The sequence below is a fragment of the Typopeltis vanoorti genome, chromosome 20 (assembly GCF_054136105.1).
Source record: "Typopeltis vanoorti isolate ZY-2024b chromosome 20, IOZ_Tvanoo_1.0, whole genome shotgun sequence".
NCBI lineage: Eukaryota > Metazoa > Arthropoda > Arachnida > Uropygi > Thelyphonidae > Typopeltis > Typopeltis vanoorti.
The window spans coordinates 102,848,241-102,864,688 of NC_143568.1; the positions used below are offsets into that span (position 1 = coordinate 102,848,241).

The 16,448-nt window shown below is 33.8% G+C and overlaps 2 protein-coding genes across 3 annotated transcripts in view; one reads left to right on the forward strand and one right to left on the reverse strand.

The window, feature by feature from the left end:
• Nucleotides 1-16,448, reverse strand: part of LOC150095730 (P2X purinoceptor 4-like) — a 173,643-nt gene that overhangs the window by 153,503 nt on the left and 3,692 nt on the right. The window contains exon 1 of one of the 2 annotated variants that reach the window (XM_090410353.1): nt 6,645-6,829. The exons of the other annotated variant lie outside the window; for it this stretch is intronic. The gene's annotated coding sequence lies outside the window, so the exon portion shown is untranslated. Of the gene's footprint in view, nt 1-6,644; nt 6,830-16,448 lie in introns of those variants that run through there. 2 annotated transcript variants of the gene reach the window in all.
• The window catches only part of LOC150095731 (organic cation transporter protein-like), a 65,492-nt gene that overhangs the window by 2,271 nt on the left and 46,773 nt on the right, over nt 1-16,448 (forward strand). The window lies entirely within an intron of this gene.

The window sequence follows — 16,448 nt, forward strand, 5'->3', positions numbered from 1 at the left end:
AGAAACGATATGGGATGTAATATCCCTTAACTTAAAAAAGGAGTTTATACAGTGTTAAGAGATAACTACCTGAGGCAGCATGTAACGGAAAGGACAGGAGGTTCGAGAGTGTTGGATCTGGTCATAGCATCGGAGAACATATCAATATCCAATTTAGTTACACTGTCTCCATTTAGGGAAAGCGATCATGTGGTCTTGACCTGGTAGATTGTAAGATGTGCTGAATATTCTGTTAAAAAGAGGTGTATGTGGCATTACAAGGCTGGTGATTATGACAAGCTGAGAAGTCAGCTTTCAGCAGTGCTATGACATGAGAATTTGAAGGGGGAGAGAAGTTGATAGTGCGTGGGAGATTATCAAGGAGTATTTAATGAAAGCTGTATCTGACTGTATTCCCAGAGTCAGGATGAGAAATCAAGTAGGTGTAAGATGGATGCATAGTATTATTAAGCAGGAGTTGCAGATAAAGAAAATGTTGTGAAAAAATATAAAGAAAAACGTGATCAGCTTACCCAGGGGCAGTACAAGATATAGGCTGGCTATGTGGCTAGTAAAAGAAGGAATAACTATGGAAGGATGACTTTTAAAAAGTGTTGATGATAAAGAAGTAACATACGCAAATCAAATAGTTGAGTTACTTAGTGATCATTTTGCAAAAGTGTTCCATGTTGGTTGTAATATTGCGGTGTCAAATGTGTCACTGACTGATGAAAGTCTAGACATAGAAGAAATAGAAATAGTATTATTAAGGTGTTTAGTATATTCATCATCACGAATCATGGGCTCACTGCCCGTTGATGTCTGATGCCTGTTTCACTATCTTCCTTCACCTCTCTTTGTCCAGTGCACAGTGTCGCAGTTTTTGTTTACCCATTCCACACCAGTCTTTTATATCGTCTATCCATTCTCTGTATGGTCTACCTCTTCTGTTTAAACCATCCAAAATACCAAACATAAATGTCTTTATCTTCCGGTCCTCACTCATTCTACAGATGTGTCCAAATAATTGCGGCTTCCGTTTTATAATCTTCTGCATTAGATTTTGTTTTGGTTGTATCTTCTGATAGATTGGTGATTTTCTGTACCCATCCTATTCTTAGAATCTTCCTGTAACAAGTTCTTTCAAATGCCAAAATTCTTTTTCTTGATTCTTTATTTATTACCCACGTTTCAGATCCGTACAGTACACCGCTGAAGATGCATGTTTAGTTTTGTTTGCAGGCTGATCACTTTACTTTTCCAGATGTTATCCATGGCCTTCAGATTTGTTCTTCCCTTTGCGATCCTGATCTTTATTTCTTTTTTACAGTCCAAGTCATCTGTCAGTTTACTTCCCAAATATGTGAACTGTTCTACATTTTCTATATCAGTTCCATCCACTTGTATCTTTTGTTTCATGTTCTTCTCATCAAATACCATTGTCTTTGTTTTTTCCAAGTTCATAACAAGTCCAAATCTCTTCCCTTCCTCATTTAACAATTTCAGTGTTTTTTTTTTTTTTGTAGTTCTCTTTTGTCTTCTTCAATAATAACAATGTCCTCTGCAAATCTGAGATTGTTAGTTCTCATTCCGTGTACAGATATTCCTTTGGCATCTTCCTTCAATTTGTCCATTGCTCTTTCTAAATGTGCGATGAAAATCCTTGGTGATATTTGGGTCTCCCTGTCTAGTACCTCTGCTTGTTTTAAACCATTTCCCCAAATCATCACCTATTCTAACTGCTGCAACTGCATTCTGATAAACATCTTTTAATATAGCTATTAGTTTTTTTGTTTTTTTTTATCAATTCCATAGTATTCCAGAACTGCTAATGTCACTTTCTGGTCAATACTGTCAAATACTTTCTGAAAATCAACAAAGCAAGTATATATGTTTTTGTTTTTTCTCCTGGCTTTCTCTGCTATTAACCTCATTGTCAAAATCTGTTGAATTGTAGTTCTATCCTTCCTAAATCCTGCTTGCTCGTCTGCAAGATATGCTTCCAATTGTGTTCTCAATCTTTCTGTCAATATGATCATCATCACTTTACCAAGGTAGCATATCAAGGCAATGGTTCTATAATTTGCTTAGTATATTACAGAACCTTAATGCTAATACTGCCATATGGTTATATGGCATATCGGTCCATGTGTTACGAGAATGTGCAAAAGCATTGGCATCTTCTCTGACCAAGCTGTTTAATTTAAGCCTCAGTTTTGGTAACGTTCCAATAGAGTGGAAAGAGGGAGAAATAATTCCACTGCATAAGGGAGGCCCCAAGACAGACGTAGCAAATTATAGGCCAAACAGTATATCAGGAGTGGTGGTTAAGGTTTTGGAGGAATTGATAAAAATTGGAATTCAGGACTCGGCGGACCGAAATATGATACTTTATAAGGGGCAACATGGATTTGTGAAGGGTGAGGCTTGCCTTAGTAACTTACTTTCTATAATAAAGTAACAATGGAGTTGGATAAAGGAAATCCTTATTCAGTGATACTGCTGGACTTTGCAAAGGCATTTGATAGGATTCCACACGGAACTCTGTTGCATAAATTGGAGGAAATGGGTATGGATCCGAAACTGGTGATTTGGATTAAAGAGTGGCTGATGGAGAAATATCAGAGAGTGGTTTATGGAGGAGCTGAGTCCAGTTGAAGGCATGTGATTAGTGGTGTACCTCAGGGCTTGATACTTAGTCCTCTGTTGTTTAATTTGTACATTAATGATATTGGAAACAATTTGAAAAGAAATATCCACTTGTTTGCTGATGATAAACTGGGAAGAGCGGTTGTGGACAGAGAACTTAAATTTAAAGGGCATATTGCAAAGGTTGCCAAAATATCACATCAAATTACATGGTTGTTGAAGAACACATTGACAAGTAGGGATAGGGAAGTTATTATTCCACTTTATAAGGCATTAATAAGACCACATCTGGACTAATGCGCACAGATCTGGTCACCTGGATTTATTGGTAATGAAGAAATGGTGGATTGGATTCAGAGGCGAGTTACAAAGATTGTTGCAGGTCTGTGGAATGTTTCCTACGAGGATAGATTGAAGATCTGTGGGTTCCAAAAACTAGCTGATAGGCGTAAGAGAGGAGATATGATAAAGGCATATAAATTATTAAATGAGTTTTATAGGATTGCTATTGATGACTTTTTTTTCTGAACAGTGCAGGAAGGGAGAGAACGATAGGTCATTCCTGGAGATTGTGTTAGAGTATGGTTAACAAGGGTGTTAGGACTAGATTTTTTGCTTGGAGGGTGATGAATGCGTTGCCAGAGGTTGTTGTGAATGCTTCGTCTGTTAATGAATTTAAGAAGTATGATCGGTATTGTATGAATAATGGTTAGTGTATCAATGTAGTGTTTCCCGCGAAGTTTTCTAACTCCATTGAGATACTGTTTTAATAATAATTTAAAATCAAGGAGTCTAATCTTATACTACAATTAAGAATCCGTGAGATGTTCCTGATCACGCATTAGGCTGAGCGCGCATTGGCTGGGGTGGTGCTCAATACACTAGGTAAATGCATTATGTAATGTTTTTAATATATGTATTATGGAAATAAAAGATGGAAAGTGAATTTGTGAGAATTTTTTTTTGGGGGGGGGGGAAATTGCCAGACTTAAGATCACTAAATTTGCTTATTTGGAGGAATGAAATGGCGCAAAAAAAAAAAAAAAAAAAAAACTGTTTCTGTGTGAGACTCATACGAATCAACTTGTCCTCCTCCCCCCTTAGCATTTTCCCATATCTCTTCCCTTAAAAATGGGGGTGGGGGAGAAATCCTCCCTTTAAAAGAAGGATTCCTGTTTTAATCTCTAGAGCAGAGATTTAAAAAAAAAACCTAATTTTGCACAAATGTTTACAATTTTCCAGTTTTTCTTAACAGGGCCTTTATTTTGCAAGAATGCTCCGGTTTCTTTTTTTTTCCCAAAAATATTATTATTACGGACTTCTCCAATCCACACAACCCACCGTTTACGCTACTTCAGTCACCATTTTGCCTAAGTAACGCTGGTTTTGAATCTACAGGCATCATTTTCGATATTTTGTTTTCAATTACATAAATATAATAATTTAATTAAGTTACTTAAGAATAAAGAGCTAATAAGCTTCATTTCGGCAATGAAAACATTACTTAAATTAAGGGGATATTAAATCCCGCAATCTACGTACTAGGATCACTTGCATTGGCTAACGCTAGTGTCGCCGATACTTTATAGTTTACTATATTCGGCAAGAAACTCTCTGATTCTGATCTTTGAGTTTCTTATTCGGTTTTAAAACTATGCGGGATTTAATATCCCCTTAATTTAAGTAATAATAATTTAAGTTATCTTAACTAAATATTCAATGAAATTTGTTTTGTTTTCGAACTCAATAATTTATTCTTGAGTTCTGTTGTAAGCAGATTAATATTTCGTCAATAAAATATTTTTAGTATTCGACCTTATGCCATTAAAAACTTGATCAAGGTTCCCAAAGTGCTTGTGATTAGGTGGATCTTAATCCCGAAGCACAACCTTCGTCATCTAGTTTAGTGTTTTTCAACTTTTTTCTCATTGAGACACTACGAAGTTGCTCATCACAAGTGCTTCCTCTTAAGAGTTGATTGTAATACCAAAAAATTAGAACTGCTTTCATGTTCACAATCCCCTTCTTCTTAGTAGGTTTCAAGCCTACTTCTCACCGGGGGGAAGGGGGAGGAAATTTTTAGTGAACTTCACGTATCTTATATTAAATCGAAATATGATACGATTAAGTATGCGTTTTGTTGATTAACTAGACAATCGTGCTCTAGATTAACAAGCGTTAACAAAAAAGATGTATTGAAGATCTGCTGTATAAATAGGTATGCTACTTACGTTTTTACGTGTGTTTTTTTATGACTTCTAGCAAGGTTTCCAAATTTTGACACAAACAATATATTGCCACCTATATTATTCTTTTTTTTTTTTTTTTTTTTTGGATCAACCCGTTTCTCCCTGTTTGCAAATATGATTTAATGATGATGCATGCCAACTTTAATTTTCAATCCTAACATTAATTTCTAAGAAAACTTTAGGTCAATTTAAAACGCTGAAAGTTAGTTTTCTAACAAAAAGAGCAAAATACAAAATTTGCATATAAAATATGATAACTTGAATACTATTCACAGGTGTGTCCAGTTCTCTTCACTAGCTGTACAAAAGGAAGAGTTAGCCTTTCCTTCCAGTTCTCTTACCTTTTCAACTATCAATGACAGATAATTATAGACCATGTTCCTTTCGAGATAAAGTTAATATTTTCTAAGGGAAGCACAGCATTGTCATATGAATTTAGAAAAGAAGTGTTCTCTTTTCAAACTATTACATTATCAGGTGTATTGCACAAGAGGAAACCTCAAGAAAAGGAACACATCAAGTGATCATGAACTTGATTTCCGACTACATTGATATTACTACTTCAAGAGATGCTTGCTAGAAAGAATCGAAACACACACGCATCACTTCGTTATGATTTTATACAGAGGTTAGGAGGATTATTGAAAGCCAATCAAACTTGAATTTTATTTATCTTTTTTTTCTCTATTAAAATTTCTATTGTATCCGATACGAAATCTGCCCTAAATACAAAGTCGTTTAGGTAACCTACAAATAAATACGACTCGACAAATACCTCTTGCATATTATTTTACAAATTTGTGGACGTGAAAAACTCATTATTGGTACATAAGTCAATGAGCATATAATTTTAGATATTTTAAACTGAATATGCACTGTAGTAATAATGAGCATTACTTTAGATTTGGATGCATAGCAACACAGGAAAGAACTAACAAGTCAAGAAAAATAGTTTCGGCATAATCGCAATGGTACCACTAACTTCCCACAGTAACAGCGTTGGGGAGAGAGAGAGAGAAGGCATTTCTCTTTCTCTCCGCACTAAATGATATTGTGTTCCCTTCCTCCAATAAATGAAGCGAAGATATATGCCCTTTAGCACATGATTTTGGTAAAAAGAATTAATGTAATTCTTTCTTCATTACATTACATTACATTAATTCTTTTCAGAATTAATGTAATGTAATGTAAATGTAAAAAAAAAAAAAAAAAATATATATATATATATATATATATATATATATATATATATATATATATTTATTTATTTATTTATTATATATAATAAAAAAATAAGAAAAGCAGCAAACGCCAAAAATTTTTTGTGTTTTTTTTCATAGTCAATAGATAAAAGAATTTATCGCTAGTTACTTCCAACCAACACCCACCCGAAAATACCCCATACTCGTCATTGTTTAAATAATACGTAAAAGCTTCTGATGGTTTGACTTAAGGAGCTAAAAAAAAAAAAAAAATGCCGCAATTATGTTGAAAAAAACATTACGGAGACTTTCTAGAATGCTCTGACAAGCATTTCGGAATAGTTTTCTTCTAAAAAAAGAAGCGTGTTCACTTCAACGAAGCGTCATCGCAGAGAAGATGGACGCTTTATTACGGCGTCAACATTAGAGTCATCGTGTGAAGGGATTAATCATTAACAAGCGCGCGCATGATACTGTTTTATGTTATAAGTTTTATAATACTAATGTTCCTTCTGCTAATAGCCAAGAGTACAAATAAGATTCAGTTTGAATAAAATGTACTCACAATACAGGAATGTCAAGTTTGGAGACATTGGTTGATCTTTCTAAATCCCATACGCAGAGAGTTCTGTCAAGGAATCAGATGTTCGAGTAAATGGTGAAGTCAGCAGGGCGCTACTTTTCAAAGTTCTCTCGAAAATAGGAATTTTAACATACAAATAATACGAATTATTTGGGATGATTTCGAACAGGATTGAAAGAGGGGAAAAAAACTTTAAAATGATATAATTGAACAGCATTTACTAGTTGAAATTAGGCACTATCTCCAGCTGATAGTATTTGAGAATTAACAATATTTTAAAGTCTAATAAATGCGCTGCAACTGATCAGATGAACTGCATGATATAACCAAGAGTACAAAGTGATGGAGTGCACACGCCTCTCCAACAACAACAAAAAAGCGTGAATAAAATGACATCAGCGTTGCACATCAAAGGATTAAGGAAATGTTTCTCCCGGAGTGATAAATCCGGTTCATTTTTCATGGAGACAAAACAAGGTATGGCGATAAAAACACGAAATCCATCGTTGCTTATCACAAAAATGCAGTACGTTGGTGGTGAACTGATTGTTTGGAGCATCCTTTCCTAGCATTCATTGCACCATTGATACCTAATGCAAAGGCTGAATGGTGCAGTCTACCTGATTACATATACATTTATACCGATTTTTTCCCCTCACGATAGACACTTCCAACAGTATAGCTTCCCAAGAAACATGATGTGTCGTCTAGGAATAGGTAAAAGAACTTGATTTTGTACGAATAAATAAATCCTCTAGCGTACTTTATTTCGCAAACGAAGGTGGAGGAGCTTTTAGCCCAATGTTTTGCAAATCGGTGGACAGCAGGTTTTCCACCATTCGCCGTCACTGATAGCTGAATTCATGGCTACCGATTATTTCAAAGCATCAGTCAGAATATAGCAGACAATATCGTGATCTTAAACCATAACTTGGATTATTGTCTAAAACAGTCAGAGTTATACAGTGGAATTTTTTCTGAGTTACGGGATCCAAAATCCAGGAAGTGCTTACTTTTCTACCTAAGAATTTCCCTAAAACAGTTTGGTTTGCTATTTCAGCATGAGTATTTGTAATTTCAAGAAACCGTACGTTTTCTTCTGTTGACTTCTTTGAATATTAGATAATAGCCACTTTTTATCGACAGGATGACCTTCATTAATCGTGTATTGCTGCAATCTTATACGGCAATGCTTCACTCAGTTTTTGTGCATACATGTAACTTACTAGTTTATCTTTGACTAATTATGTATTACTGTAACCTTTGACGTTGTGCACTGGTGATATACTCATGCTGCAATCATTAATCTCCCAGAATTGAAGACCGTAAGCGAGGTTATATCAGCCAATCATAAAACTTCGCGTATTTTTTGGAGATTTCACCTAATTTGGTGATGTGCAAAAAACATCTAATACCCGAAATGATATCGCATAATTTGTATTTACTCTTGAAAGTAGTATTTCCTCCAAGATCAGTTTATATATTCCACTTATCGTTGAAAAGCATCGGTCTGTAAAATTGTCTAGATGGCAAAACTGTTGACTTTCGTGCTTTATCACATCATTGAAACTGTGCCAAGTTTTTTTTTGTTTTTTTTTTTTTGCTTAGAAAACTAGGGTGCGACCCAACTGATTGATATGAGAAATTTGATCTGAAATAAAATGCCTTTGTAAATGCGTTTTCGCAAAAATACCTAAAAGGTTATATTTTCACGCTTCATTAGAGATAAGAAAAAGTCTCGAAAATATTTATCACAATAATGCCATTATGCTAGCTAGACATGAATAAATTGCATACTTGCCGGCTGTTTAAGAAAATTACCAGTACTCGATAGCGTTCTTCAAATAACTTATTTTGCAGAGAGTAACACACTCAGGATTTAATCTTTTTTTTTGGGGGGGGGGGGGGGAGACGAGTGAGTACACGATTTGAAAATACGCACTATGCATCGTCTACGACCTAAGACTGAGCATCTGCAATGATCGCTAATTCATAAGTAGTATAAAAATAGATGGCGCAACACAACATAAATTTTAAAAAAAATAATTTTAATTAGGAAAAGATTTTTGGAAAATTTTCTAGTGTTTTTTTTTTCTTTTTTCTTTTTCTCTGGTTGCAGATATAGTAACTCTTACAAAAACAATGCAAATACAGACAGAGAACGATGCATCCTGAACAGTTTTAAATAATTATTAAGAGCCAGTTAATCCTAGTGGTAAAATATATAAAATAAAAATATAAATCCCCAAAGGGAGTAGGCAAGGCTATTATAGCTCTATTTAACTTTTGGAGACTGAGGAGCAGTCACTCAGAGATAACCAGCCCAAACTATCAATGATATTAAATCGTATCGGGTGAAATAGGTATATGGCATACAATTGCCACCACATGGTGATCCTAACACAATAATATATACACCACACTGAAAAATAGTGTGGTGTATACAGTCGTTTCAGCTGATTTTATGGGAGAAAAACCAGCTTATCTGTGCTTAAATATAGACTGTATATTGCTTACCCATATAAATGGAGCATTTTGAAAATGGGTATTTACAAGTTGTTATTGACAAACAATTTGAAATTACGATATAATTTTCCCTTTCCCCCATTTTTATGCTTGTTTTCCTATATATTTTAGGCAGTTTTTATTAGGACAATTCAGAATGACAATTCTCTGCACCCCTAGATCGATGAAATTTGGTATTTAAGATCACAATTAAAAGTCGTGGAGTCATTTAGATCAGATCATTTTAACAGCAAAATTAGAAAAGAACAGGATCCGACATCTTATGCATCTCGATGAGCTCTCGCATTGTGCTGCTGTTTGTCTGACCGCGGCTTCTCTGTGAATCCACGCGATCATGCGACTTCTGTCTCTCTCATCAACAAATGTATCTCTGGCTGTGAATGACTGGAGGATTTCCGGTTTTAGATTTCTCTGTTACACTGCTATGCGTAAGCATCCTTTAGTAGGAAGGCAGTTTTGCGTGATGGTTGCATCGGGACTTCTGGCGCCGACTGTCATGCCGTATTCAAAGTCAACGAGGTCGCATTGTCAGTATCTTATTTTGTCATTGAAGCTCTCTCTCTCTCTCTTACACAATCCTTTATCTGTCTGCAGTGTATAGCCTGGAACGAACACGTGATAAAATGCGGCGTTCAATTTTCGTAGACAACTTATAAGCTTTATTCAGTTTTTCCACGCAACGTAATATTTTTTATCAGTTACTGCATGATCACTTTCCAGACACACGGACTACGCCTGGCAGTGAAACAATTCAACTCGAGTTTTCGTATCTAAAAAAATCTTTTTTCTTTGAATACTCTTGGCGTTGCATTGATCAAGAAACTTTGCTGAATGGCCAGAATAATTGCGGAAGTATGACTAGACTCGATTATGTGAGATAATACAATGGATTCGCTTCCTTTTTTAATTAATGTTTTTGTTTCACAAAAATGCGTATCATTTGCAACTTTTTATCGGCTTTGTAGATTTTCTTGTTTCAACGGGGAAATTTCCGGTACATCTGCGATGTGCATTTAATACAATTTTTCTCTTTTCTTAAACAAAATTTGAAAAATTCCCTTTAAAACTCGACAGCCTACTTTGAATGTGAAAAATATCTCTATAAAAATGATTTTTTCCTGTATTTATCGAAACATATTAGATAATAGCCACTTTTTATCGTGTTTATATGATATATGATTTATAAGATATGATATATCTTTGACAAAATTAGGGATGGGGTGGAATTTTCATTGGATTTGCAGCTTCGTTTCCTACCAGTATTTCAATTACGATTATCACGCTTATATGAATGTTAGGGGGAAATATATAATAAGAGAGAATCAACGAAAGCAAAAGTATTAAATATATTTTTTAATTTTTTTCGAAATCATTTTTAGAAATTCTAAAACTTGTTGAAGACAAATGTAATCATTCATTTTTAATATCTTTCGACTTCAGAATATGGCAGCTCGGTTTAAAATGTGGTTACTTTAACTTGGCTTCAGGATCAGATGACCTTTAAAGTTTATTATATACTTATCCAATGCAGTACTCTTAAGTTGTATTGCAGTTAATGGATATAGTAGTAGCAGATTTGAATATTAGTAGTGATATGTCTATTACTTTCAAACAAATATTCCGTGTTCGAATAAAAAACATTACGTACTAGATCTTATAATACAGAGATACTTGTCAGCACCCCTATATTATGAAATCTTATATTTCTGTCTTCTAGGGCACTTCTGGTCAACAAATGTATCAACTCGGATCTTAGTCTTCCTCTGGGTCTTTTTGCCCGTCATGATAATATCAAACATCTCCTTTGCTAATCTCGTCAGCTGTAAAAATTTCTTACAATTCATTCAAAGATATCTTAGCTAATTCGATAGTAAATATCGAGTGAAATGAATAAAGTAAGAAATTCTCCTGTCGAGTTAAAATTCATGCTTTTCTTCAAATTAATATGTCGTGATTTAAGGCAGGAAGTAGAATATACTGATAAGAATTTCTGTGTGAACGAAATATTGCTGTTCATCTTGTTAGCAGGCATTGCGAAGTTCTTTCAAAAGATTGGATCAATTTATAATACAATCATATTTAAATTAGAAAAAAATATACTTTTGTACACTGCAATTTACACAACATATGCAAATTATTTATAAATTGGTTCAATTTAATTTATTCGATTAAAAATGACAATCTAACTTATATTTCGCTTCTAATTCGCCGTTTTAATATTATTAGCACATTATGCGCGACGAAGGTTTACTTTTGTGATATATTAAGGCAGTTATATAGAAAGAAATTATTGTTTAGAAATTTAATTCAAGGATAACATAAAAGTAGCAGCAGAAAATTCATTACTTTTATTACTCAGAAAATTGAAAACTTTTCTATGGAATTCAAAGTAAAACACGGCGTAAAAATGGATTTGTGAAGAATGTGAGTGGACAGTAAAGAGAAAGATAAAGGATAGAAGCACGTGGCTTAATAAACGAGCTGATATTCAGGCTTCTCCGAAATACAAAGAGAGTAGCAAGGAAGCCAATAAAATAATATGACAACAGAAAAGAAAAAATTCTTTGGTGAACAGATTGAAGAAATCCAAAAATACTTGATAGCAAATAATCGTAGAAAACTTTTCTGTGAAACTAAAAACTAAAAAACAGGCCCACATATGAAAACAACAGTAATCGACAATAGCAAAGGACAAATACTAGCCACTTAAGATGAAACAGGTGGAGAGAGTACTTTAACAAACTGTTAAATTGTGATGAACCTACTATGTCTTTCAAACTGAATATTTATCATACTTGTCAGCCCAAAATATTTACCCTTCCCTAGTTGAAGTAGAGGAAAGTATAAAACAGCTCAAACATAACAAAGCACCGTACTGATGGAAGAGCAGCCGAACTCATTAAATATGGGGATAATGAATTAACCACTCTTATAAGCTGGTAAATTTAATATGGGAAAAAGAAGAGATATCCACAGAATCACTAATCATTCCAGTATATAAAAAGGGAAACAAATATGATTGTGAAAATCACAGGGGAATATCTCTACTATAAATAGGCTATAAAATTTTATCTAATATTACACTAAAAAGAATCGTACCTTATGCTGAAGAACTATTAGTGAATCAAGTGGGATTCCGAAAAAATAAATCAACAGTTGACCAAATATTTACACTTAGATAGATACCAGAAAAAATGGGAATACAATCTGCAGGTTGATATGTTATTTGTAGACTTGAGAAAAGCATATAACAGCGTTCATTGAGAAGGACTTTGGGGAATATTAAATGAACTAGGAATACCTCAAAAGCTAGTACGGCTAATCAAAATTTGCACCGCTCATCGTTTTCAGTTGTTTGGCATTATAAAAATGCATTCGAGAAATTGTAAAAGATAACATGAACAGTACAGTAATATAAGATATGCAGATTACATATACCTTGTTGAAGAAAATGTTGAAGATATTAGAACAACAAGCATTGCAAATCAACCAGGATAAAACTGGATATTTACATGTGTGCAGAAATCACAATCAAGTGGAAAATGATCATTTTACCATTGATAACCAGAAATTTAAAAGTGCTGCCTCCTTCGAATATCGTGGAACATTGATTACTCAAGATAATAAAATTAGTACATAAATAAAAGCCAGAATAGATCTTCCAATAGATCTTATCTTTCACTACATCATTTATTATCTTCCCAAATTCTATCAAGCAGAGTTAAAACAGAAATATACAAGACAATAATTAGACATATTAAATTAAGGGGACAATAAATCCCTCATTTTTTTATTTAATTAATTTATTTTTTTGGCTCTTTATTGTAGTAATTAGACCTATTCTTTATTATGGAACAGAAACTGGAGCATAACAGACGAAGATGCAAGAGCGTTGCAGATCTTTGAAAATAAAATCCTCAGAAGTCTATGGAGCTATAAGAGATAACACATAGATTCCTACTTTAGTTGATGACATTCGAGCAAGCAGATTGAGATGGCTTGGACATGTGGAAAGAATGGCTATTCAAGATAAAGCCGGGTGGAAAGCGACAGAGAGGTAGACCGCGGATGCGTTGGGAGAATAATATCCCAAACGACTTAGATGAGATGGGAATTCAGAACTGGAATGAAAGAGCTCAAGACAGACAGGAATGGAAGAAGCTGATGCATGCAGCTAAGAACCTTAGAGGATCAACTAGCTAAAGAAGTCTGCGTTTAGGTATCTGATGCATTCTCTTTGCGTTTTTTTTTTAGTATATATCTCGAATCGGCTTTTCTGTTTCCAACATTATTTTAATTTGCTTGTTTTTGAACATTTCCTCCACATTGGATGCTTTTATAAGCTTAATACCCGAAACATGCTTAATAACACAAACTTAACGTGTACCTTTAAAGGCCTCAGAAATTAGGCCTCTCTCTCCCCTCCCACACCAAGAAAAGCATGAAAATCAGCGTACTTTATGTTATTAATTTCAGCTTTTTAATCAGAACAATGGAGCAATGTTCCGGTTACGACTCAAGAATGCCATTTGCTACAATCCTCGGTATCTATAATTAGCAACGGGGGGGGGGGAGAGAAGAGACGCAGCTAAATAGTAGACGCTCCCGTGCTTGTAGTCAAGAGAGGATTGAAAGCATTATGAGAATTGCAGAGGACGCTCAGCATTCAAAGCATCATCGCTATTCCAACAGAAATAAACTGAAGTGAGACGAGATAGAGTAGCCCCGAAGTAATATGCCAAACCATGATACGGGGAGACCTAAAGACATGCATAAATGACAGCAGTTTTGAAAGAAAAAAAAAAAAAGAAGAAATGTTACGAAATCGCTTACATAAGATTTGGATCTTTTCAAAGACTACTAATTCTATTGAATATCTAACAACGCATTTAACCTACTTACCACACTTTTAGCGCTGTGAATGATATCGCTTTTTTTTTTTTTTTACTTTGAAATTTACTAACCGCACCTTTTCCCCCCTTTATTGCAAATTTTCATAAATTATTTTCATAAATTAGCGTTTCCATTTTGTAACGAAACTATTTTGTTCTTGGAAATCGAATATTGCTTAATTTTCGCAGTCTATTATATGTACTGTATGACATGTATAAAGCTCTATACAGAGCTTTATACAAGTTAGAAATATGCCGGAAGAAAAAAAAAATCTGATTTTCTGGAACAAATAAGGTTTATTTATTTATTTAAATTCTTTAGCATTCGATGCACTTGCTTATTTCTTAGAAGTGATAAACAGTTTCAGCCTGAACAACTTTTAAAACTCTTGATAGAGTTGTGCATCAGTTCTTTCAATAGTCTAAATTTAAAATAGTTAAAATTTATCAAAGAAGAAATATCTTGTCCTCTTCAAATGTATAAAACAATAACAGATGGTTTGCAAAGTACATTTCCTAACGTAGAGACAATCTTAAAATTTTTTTTGACTTTACCAATAAGCAATGCTAGTGGTGAACGTTCTTTTTCCGTAATAAAAAGAATAAAAAAATATTTAAGAAATAGTTTAGGGTAGACTCATTTAAATTATTTGTCTATATTGTTTATAGAAAATGATGTAGTGAATATGTTAAATTATGATAACATTATCGATCAATTTGCAGATTTAAAAGCACGAAAAGTAACATTGCAAGTTGTAATGCTAACTAGACAAGTTTAATAAATAAATAATTTATTATTTATTTATAATTATAAATAAAGAAAAAATTTGTTATTATTTAAGGATGTCTTTTTAATGTAAAAAAAACCCTTTTACATAAAGGGACTTATAACAAATTTGTGCCTAGGGCCTCAAAGGAACATAATCCGCTACAGCTTGGAGATGAACGACCTGCGTTCAGGCCAAATAGATGTTATCGAGATAAGATTTTCACTTTAAGACAGATAGTTTAGAAATCATGGTAATATGACAAGGATCTGTGCTTAAGTTTTGTAGATCTGAAAAAGACATACGAAAAATGCTCAGAGGAAAGCTTTTCAAAATGCTCCATTTATATGGGGTAAGCAATACGGTCTATATTTAAGTTGTAAGTCAGCAGCTTGAACTGAAGGAAGTAGAGAAAGGTGTTTTTGTACCTGATTTTATGTCAAACCACCTTTCTAAATTTCCTCTAGTTCTAACTGTTGACTTGCAACTTAAATAATTGCTCTGTATAATGTTCTATTTATCGAATATAGCTGTAGCGTCCTGAACAGTTACTTTCTTGGCCTAGTTACTTTCTAGATCTTTGTTTTATGCGGATGATAATATATTCCTAAACAAAATCAATACAAGGGTCTAATAGCAGTTGTAACAAGTTGGGCATGAAAATTAGCATAAAAAGATCAACCTATGAAAGTAGGCAGCGACATGGAAAATTAAACTGCATTCTCAGTGCAGACCTTATACAACAAGTAAAACATTTCATCTGTTTGGGCTCAATTTTTAGTAAAGATAGCAAATTAAATATGGAAATAGACAACAGAATTAGTAAAGTTGGTATGGTAGGAAGTTTATAAACACAAACAAAATTAATTTTTTCATTTTTTCCTTGGGGATGCTGCAGTGTCGCAGTGCTTATGTACGGGCCGCCACTGCCTGATATTGACTTTTTGTGTAGCAGTATTAAAATACGTCCATCACATTAAATTGTTATTAAACTTTTATGTTTTTAGTTCTTTCTTTATTACTAATCGTTTTACGTTTCATGTGCTTGTACTGCAAATGTACAATAACAATATATCTTTCTATATAAAAATATGAGATAATGTGCAATGTCAAATGTGTATGTAAGATGCTAAATATGTAATATTTGCATTTGATTTTTGCAATATTCGCTGTGTATGTTTTGTATTGAATAGAAATACAATAAATATTATAATAATATATGTCTATATTACGATTTTTTTTCCGAGGGGGGCGGTGAAATATTTTAATTTTTCCAAAGGGGGCCCTGCCATCCAGAAGTTGTGGAAGCAGAGATATAAACGACAACGTGCAATAACAAAGATACAACTAAACACAGCCTTCTTTATTTTATTATGTACAGTATATATATGGGAAAGAGGGGAACCATTGCAGAGATCCGGGGGGGGGGATGAGAGGCGGTCAGAGCCAGTTCAAGATGATTTGGATCCAGGAGATTTCGTTTTGATATTCTTCTCTGCATAATTTATATTTCAATAAGCTAAAATTATCATATGCAGCATACATTTTATTTGTCTAAAAATTAAAATTAAATTTTTATACATTTATTTACAAAGAAAGAG